Source organism: Anabrus simplex, chromosome 6 (genome assembly GCF_040414725.1).
Source record: "Anabrus simplex isolate iqAnaSimp1 chromosome 6, ASM4041472v1, whole genome shotgun sequence".
NCBI lineage: Eukaryota > Metazoa > Arthropoda > Insecta > Orthoptera > Tettigoniidae > Anabrus > Anabrus simplex.
Window position 1 is genome coordinate 280,625,920 of NC_090270.1, and position 7,143 is coordinate 280,633,062.

Genomic DNA, 7,143 nt, shown 5'->3' on the forward strand with positions numbered 1-7,143 from the left:
TGGTCCGTTAGTCTCAAATGAGTAAATTTATAATACCAATATAAATGGTCCGTTATTGGACATTATAAATTTTCCAGCTAACTCATTCCTGGCTGCCAGCGTTTCACCCTCGTTTGCTAGGTTGGGCTCATCAGTTGGTACCTAGCACACCCACCAAGACGCTGGCTAGTGCATACCGTGGAGGCCACTGCATAGGCTACTTGGAGCCACCGGCAGTGCCAATGCACTATGAGAGGCCAGGACCATTTATATTGGTATTATTAGTGTGAAGACTCCAATACAAAACAATGGTTCACCAGCTGTCGCCAGCTGGGGTTGCGGAATCTGCCTCGGTGACCGGTAGCGGGAGTGAGCTACTGCAAGGTGGGTTGCCAGGCTTCTTTCTGTAGATCAGCTATTGAGTAGCCCAATGTGAAAGGCTCCGTTTTAAACAATGTTTCTCAAGCATGGGCGGCTGGTTGCCGATTCCAGTCGCCTAGTGTGAAGCAGCCCTTAGGGGAATGGGATGTGAGCAATGTCACATTCATGAACATGATATGGATTTCTCAGTGAACACGATAATGCATTAATACAGTCATATCCTTATTTATTAATAGCTGATGTACCCATGCTTCGCTATGGAATTCTCAGAAAGACTGTCTTTGTGGTTTTCCCAACTGAAGTCAACATAGATCATTACAATGACGTTAGTAGGAATGTAGCGATTAAAAGTAATGTTATCATATAAAATACACAATCAAATGGAAAAAATGCACATTTTCTCTCTTTTAATGAAGTATCATGCTGCTGATTTAACAGTCCAAATTTCCAGTGCTGGAATGACCAGAAAGCAGACAGCTGCAAACACTCCTGTCATTATTCTGTTAAATGTGCACACTGCTGATAAGGGAACAGGGAACTGGAAATCAAGTAGGGATGACATAAAATTGTTAGTGTTGAACTGTAGAAGTATTGTAAAGAAAGGAATAGAATTAAGTAATTTAATATATATTTACCAGATATTGTAATAGGAGTTGAATCATGACTGAGAAATGATATAATGGATGCAGAAATTTTCTCATGGCACTGGAGTGTGTATCATAGAGATAGGATAGGAATGGTGGGAGGGGGAGTATTCTTTCTGGTGAAAGAAGAATTTGTAAGCTACAAAAAAGTTAAAAGATGAGACACATGAAATTCTGGGTGTAAGGCTCATTTCTAAAGATAATAGGCAACTTGATATGTTTGGAGTGCACAGACCGGGAAAGGGTAGCACTGACGCGGATTCGGAATTATTTGATAGGATAGTCGGCTATGTGGGAAGCGACATGGAAAGAAATGTGATTGTAGCGGGAGATCTGAATTTGCTAGATGTCAATTGGGAAGGAAATGCGAACGACAGGAAGTATGACCAACAAATGACAAATAAGTTAATATGGGGAGGACAGCTGATTCAGAAAGTGATGGAACCAACCAGAGGGAAAAATATCCTGGATGTCTTGCTGATAAAACCAGATGAGCTCTATAGGGAAACTGAAGTAATAGATGATATTAGTGATCATGAAGCTGTTTTTGCCGTAGTTAAAAATAAATGTGATAGAAAGGAAGGTCTTAAAAGTAGGACTATTAAGCAGTACCATATGGCTGATAAAGCAGGCATGAGGCAGTTCCTAAAAAGTAACTATGATCGGTGGAAAACGGTAAATAAAAATGTAAACAGACTCTGGGATGGGTTTAAATAAATTGTTGAGGAATGCGAAAACAGGTTTGTACCTGTAAGGGTGGTAAGGAATGGTAAAGACCCACCTTATTATAATAGAGAAATAAAGAGACTAAGAAGGAGGTGCAGACTGGAAAGAAATAGAGTTAGAAATGGCTGTGGAAGTAAAGAGAAATTGAAGGAACTTACTAGAAAATTGAATCTAGCAAAGAAGGCAGCTAAGGATAACATGATGGCAAGCATAATTGGATGGTGTTATGCAAGCGCCAAAAGTAGATTTTGAGATATTGGCACAAACGCAAAATCCTTTGTATTAATTCATATTTCCTTTTAAATGTGAGGTATTATACACCAAAATGAAGATAAAAACATAAATTTTCTTCTTAATATATTCAATTCAGGGATATTTTAAGTATATCGTCGTAATCTGAGATAATCAGATCAAAAATTAGATGTTGGCTTTTCAGGCGTTTGCTCTATTAACCAGCATTTCGTCTTAGGTCTGACACTAGACTCATCAGAGTGGGATGTGTCAGACCCTACCCACTGATGCTGGGGTGTATGCAGGTGAACTTATCAGAAGCCTCTTATGTGGCACAGTCTGATAACTGCATACGGGAGATAAAACTCCACAATGGAATTAATGCCCGCCTAGCAATTCCCTCCATGGGAATTTAGAATTACCATTTGGAATTGCTAGGCGGGCATTAATTCCATTGTGGAGTTTTATCTCCCGTATGCAGTTATCAGACTGTGCCACATAAGAGGCTTCTGATAAGTTCACCTGCATACACCCCAGCATCAGTGGGTAGGGTCTGACACATCCCACTCTGATGAGTCTAGTGTCAGACCTAAGACGAAATGCTGGTTAATAGAGCAAACGCCTGAAAAGCCAACATCTAATTTTTGATCTGATTTTTGATATGCTCTATTGGTGGAAAATATCTAATTCCCTCCATGGGAATTTAGAATTACCATCTGAGATAATGGCGCTTGGTCGCTTGATGCTTTATTGCGGTTGCCTTAGTTTTTTGTTTTGCATCACTTGACCAACAAATAAAATTGTCATTTAGTGATCAATTTGACTTTTAAAAATTCAGTGCAGTGTAAAATATAGTACTTGTTAACTAGTTTTATTGCTTATTTAAGTACAGGATTAAATTATACATAACAGCATACAACGTGACATAGAAAAAACATGAATTTTAGAATATACTGTAGTATAGAAATTACACTGGTAGGTCATAGTATTAAGGCATCATAAACACAGTTTCTCCAAGTGTAATATAATACAGGATTTAAAAAAATTTCAAGTTCAAAATCCATATTTCCACAATCAAACCCATCATCTATTCTACGATCACTAAACAAGTCCTTATAGAAATTCTTAGCATCACTGGGAATTAGCGACATGAGAGAGCACTTCTGAAACTGGTTTTCCATTGGGCCATAACAGAGTGAGCAGACCATGCAGAGCTGATCCATTTTCATTCTGAAGCAGCGACCAACTGTAGATTTCTTAATGTTCACTTTAACAGTGAATTCTGCATCAAAATGCATTTTGAAGAAAATGCTAAAAGGTTTATCTTTCTTCAACTCTATTTCTCTCGCATGCAGCCAGTTTACCTTCTCACTGTTTATGGCTGCTTCCTGTTTACAATGTGCTTCCTCAGATGAACTGTACGGTCCGGTCATTCTGTCCACAACAAGCAGGTTCTTCTTTCGGCACATCTTCATTACATTTATGTAGTTTTCGGTGGTATAGAGGCGCTCTGCAATTTGAATGCACGTTCTACATCTCCAATGTCACTGTCGTTGGGGAGGAAGCTACGGCCTAGAAATAAAAATATTTGTGTAATCTTTTCAATGGTAGGGTGTTGTTCCAAAACTGTTTTCAGAAGTAAAACAATCTTTATATCACGATTCTGGCCTCCACAAGAATCTGACCACAGTATGTTTTCTTTGGCGTTATGCATGTTTTTCATGAGATGCTTTTACAAGCAGGATCCAACCTCCTGAGCCCCTCGTCCTGCTTTTCCTTCCAACCAGACATAACAATGACCTTTATAATCTTTCCCATTATGAATCCCTAAGTTATATAACCACAACTGGCGCTTGTAAAAAAACACATTTGTGGGAATACAGGACTGGCAGTGATTTTTTAAGGTCAAAACAAAACGTTTCCAGTTTTTCACCTAACTTTGATTTTTCCATATCGGAGGATTTTAGGCTCTGGGCGTATGCCGCAAGGAAGAAAACTTGTGCGGAAATCTACATTTAGCATCACATGACCAAGCGACTGCAAGCTTGTCATGTGGTCATTTGATGCGTAATTCAGACTCAGAAATGGTGGTTGGTCACTTGATGCAAAACTTCAATTTAATGATTCAGAGGTTGGCGTTTGGTCAAAATTCATTTCCCGCGAAATCATATTGAGAATAAAAGTCCGAACAATAACCTATGTAAAGTTTACACCTTTAGCTACCAGATGGTGCAGTAATCTAAAAAAATCCATTTTTGGCGCTTGGTCAATTGATGCATAACACCATCCAATTGGCAGTCATACAAATTTTAGTGAAAAATGGAAGGGTATGTATAGGTATTTTAAGGCAGAAACAGGTTCCAAGAAGGACATTCCAGGGATAATTGATGAACAAGAGGAGTGTGTATGTGAGGATCTTCAAAAGGCGGAAGTATTCAGTCAGCAGTATGTAAAGATTGTTGGTTACAAGGATAATGTCAAGATAGAGGAGGTGACTAATGCTAAAGAAGTATTAAAATTTACATATGATAACAATGACATGTACAATAAGATACAAAAGTTGAAAACTAGAAAAGCGGCTGGAATTGCCAAGATTTCTGGGGATATACTAAAGACAATGGGTTGGGATATAGTACCATACCTGAAGTACTTATTTGATTATTGTTTGGTCGGAGGAGCTATACCAGCGTCCCTCGAAAATGTTGTGAGATGGACAGCAGGCAATGGTATGTTGATAAACGGGGTTAAAAGTCAGGTTGTGAGTTTCACAAATAGGAAAAGTCCTCTCAGTTTTAATTACTGTGTTGATGGGGTGAAAGTTCCTTTTGGGGATCATTGTAAGTATCTAGATGTTAATATAAGGAAAGACCTTCATTGGGGTAATCACATAAATGGGATTGTAAATAAAGGGTACAGATCTCTGCACATGGTTGTGAGGGTGTTTAGGGGTTGGAGTAAGGATGTAAAGGAGAGGGCATGTAAGTCTCTGGTAAGACCCCAACTAGAGTATGGTTCCAGTGTATGGGACCCTCACCAGGAATACCTGATTCAAGAACTGGAAAAAATCCAAAGAAAAGCAGCTCAATTTGTTCTGGATGATTTCCGACAAAAGAGTAGCGTTACAAAAATGTTGCAATGTTTGGGTTGGGAAGAATTGAGAGAAAGAAGAAGAGCTGCTCGACTAAGGGGTACGTTCTGAGCTGTCAGCGGAGAGATGGCGTGGAATGACATTAGTAGACGAATAAGTTTGAGCGGCTTTATAAAAGTGGGGAAGATCACAGTATGAAGATAAAGTTGGAATTCAAGAGGACAAACTGGGCAAATATTCATTTATAGGAAGGGGAGTTAGGGATTGGAATAACTTACCAAGGGAGACGTTCAATAAATTTCCAATTTCTTTGAAATCATTTAGGAAAAGGCTAGGAAAACAACAGATAAGGAATCTGCCACCTGGGCGACTGCCCTAAATGCAGATCAGTATTGATTGTTTGATTGATATACTGTATATATAATCAGTGCCTCAGAGTGGGGATTGAATAGCTGAGTACTATGATGAACCAGTGTGTTATGTACTAGAAGTATCAGAAAATTTATGAACCAGAGAAAAGGAATGGCAAGCTAAAGAAGAGAGATCTAACCCCCCAGCTACTTCCGCCAATATTCAGGCAGGCTGTTATGCTTGGTACGCAGCAGTAATTCCATCTATCGGAGATGAGTGGCAACAGAAGACACAAAGCACATCACAATCAGCAATAGTCAATGTAATGTTATTGTTGATCAATGTTATGAGCTTCCTATATTGTAGGCCTTCATATTTAGTTTTCTCCCGACTCTGTGATATTAGGGCATCTTATAAAATTATTTCTAGCGAAGACTGTAGTTCCTTATTCCCCAACTTTGAATACCGATTTTCATTAAAATCTGTTTACCCATTTTCTCGTGACTCAGCGCTGATATGGACTTGGCAACAAAAATCCAAATTCATGAATATCTCTGTTATCATAGCCGGTATGGTAAAAATGTATAAGACATAAATAACCGGAAATTAATACTATATAATCTTAGTTATGTAGTATTTATTGATAGAACCACTAATAACATAAATATGTTAGAATTACATTTTAGGCCTTCCCCTAAACTACCATTTCACTCAGCGTGAATAAAATTATTTATGGCCTAGATTGTAGCTACTTATTCCCCGACTTACATACCGATTTCATTCAATTCTCTTCAGCCGTTTTCTCATGACGTGATACATACATATAGACAGACAGACAGAAATTACAGAAAGTTAAGAAGTGCATTGCCTTGTTACTGTGGACACGACCGATACAGAAATCAAATTATTTTTTAAATTCTGAGCAATGTACAGAGAAAACTCTTATTTTGTATATGTAGGTAGCGTATCACCAAAGTTCCAATGACATTTCAAGAATTTGCAACAAAGTTTGCTTCAAGACAGGAGATGTAGAAGATTTCTGTATCCAGAAAAGTATGTACGATTCTCCAAGCAAAGTGTATTTCAATCTTGTAATAGTAATTTATTTAAAATTAATATTATAACACAAGAAAGTCTGCGAGTTTGTTCGTTTCTGTTGTGAGGTCATGTGAGGCGAATGGAGGAGGATAGGTTACCTCGGAGAACAATGGACTCTGTTATGGAGGGGAAGAGAAGTAGAGGAAGACCAAGATGATGGTTAGACCCAGTTTCTAACGATTTTTTTTTCTTTGCGTTTAGGCCATCTGTGGACCACGGTGCTTGTGTTCTAGCTGTGTTTTTGTCTTCGTCTGTCCCTTTTAGCATACTGGATTGTGTTCTTAGTGGCCTCTTGAGCCTTCCTGTTGGCCCAGTATTCCTTCATTTTCTCGTTGAATTCTTTCCTGCGCTCCTCTGACCAATTCCCGGCTCCTTTGTGGCTAGCTGATGTAAGGGATGTTAGGAAAGGTTTAGTTTTGACCATTAAACGGTATGCATTTCTGTCAGTAATGGCGGCTTGATTAATATTAAGCTCTGCAAGATCTTTGTCCACCTGTTTGGTCCAGGGGAATCCAGTAGCTTTGCCTTTGTTAGCAACCTTGAAGATCTTATGGGATAATCTATTAGGATCCATTCTGTATAGGTGTCCATAGAAAGTCAGACGTTTTCTCCTGATGGCATCGATGAGGTTTTCTTGATGCTGGT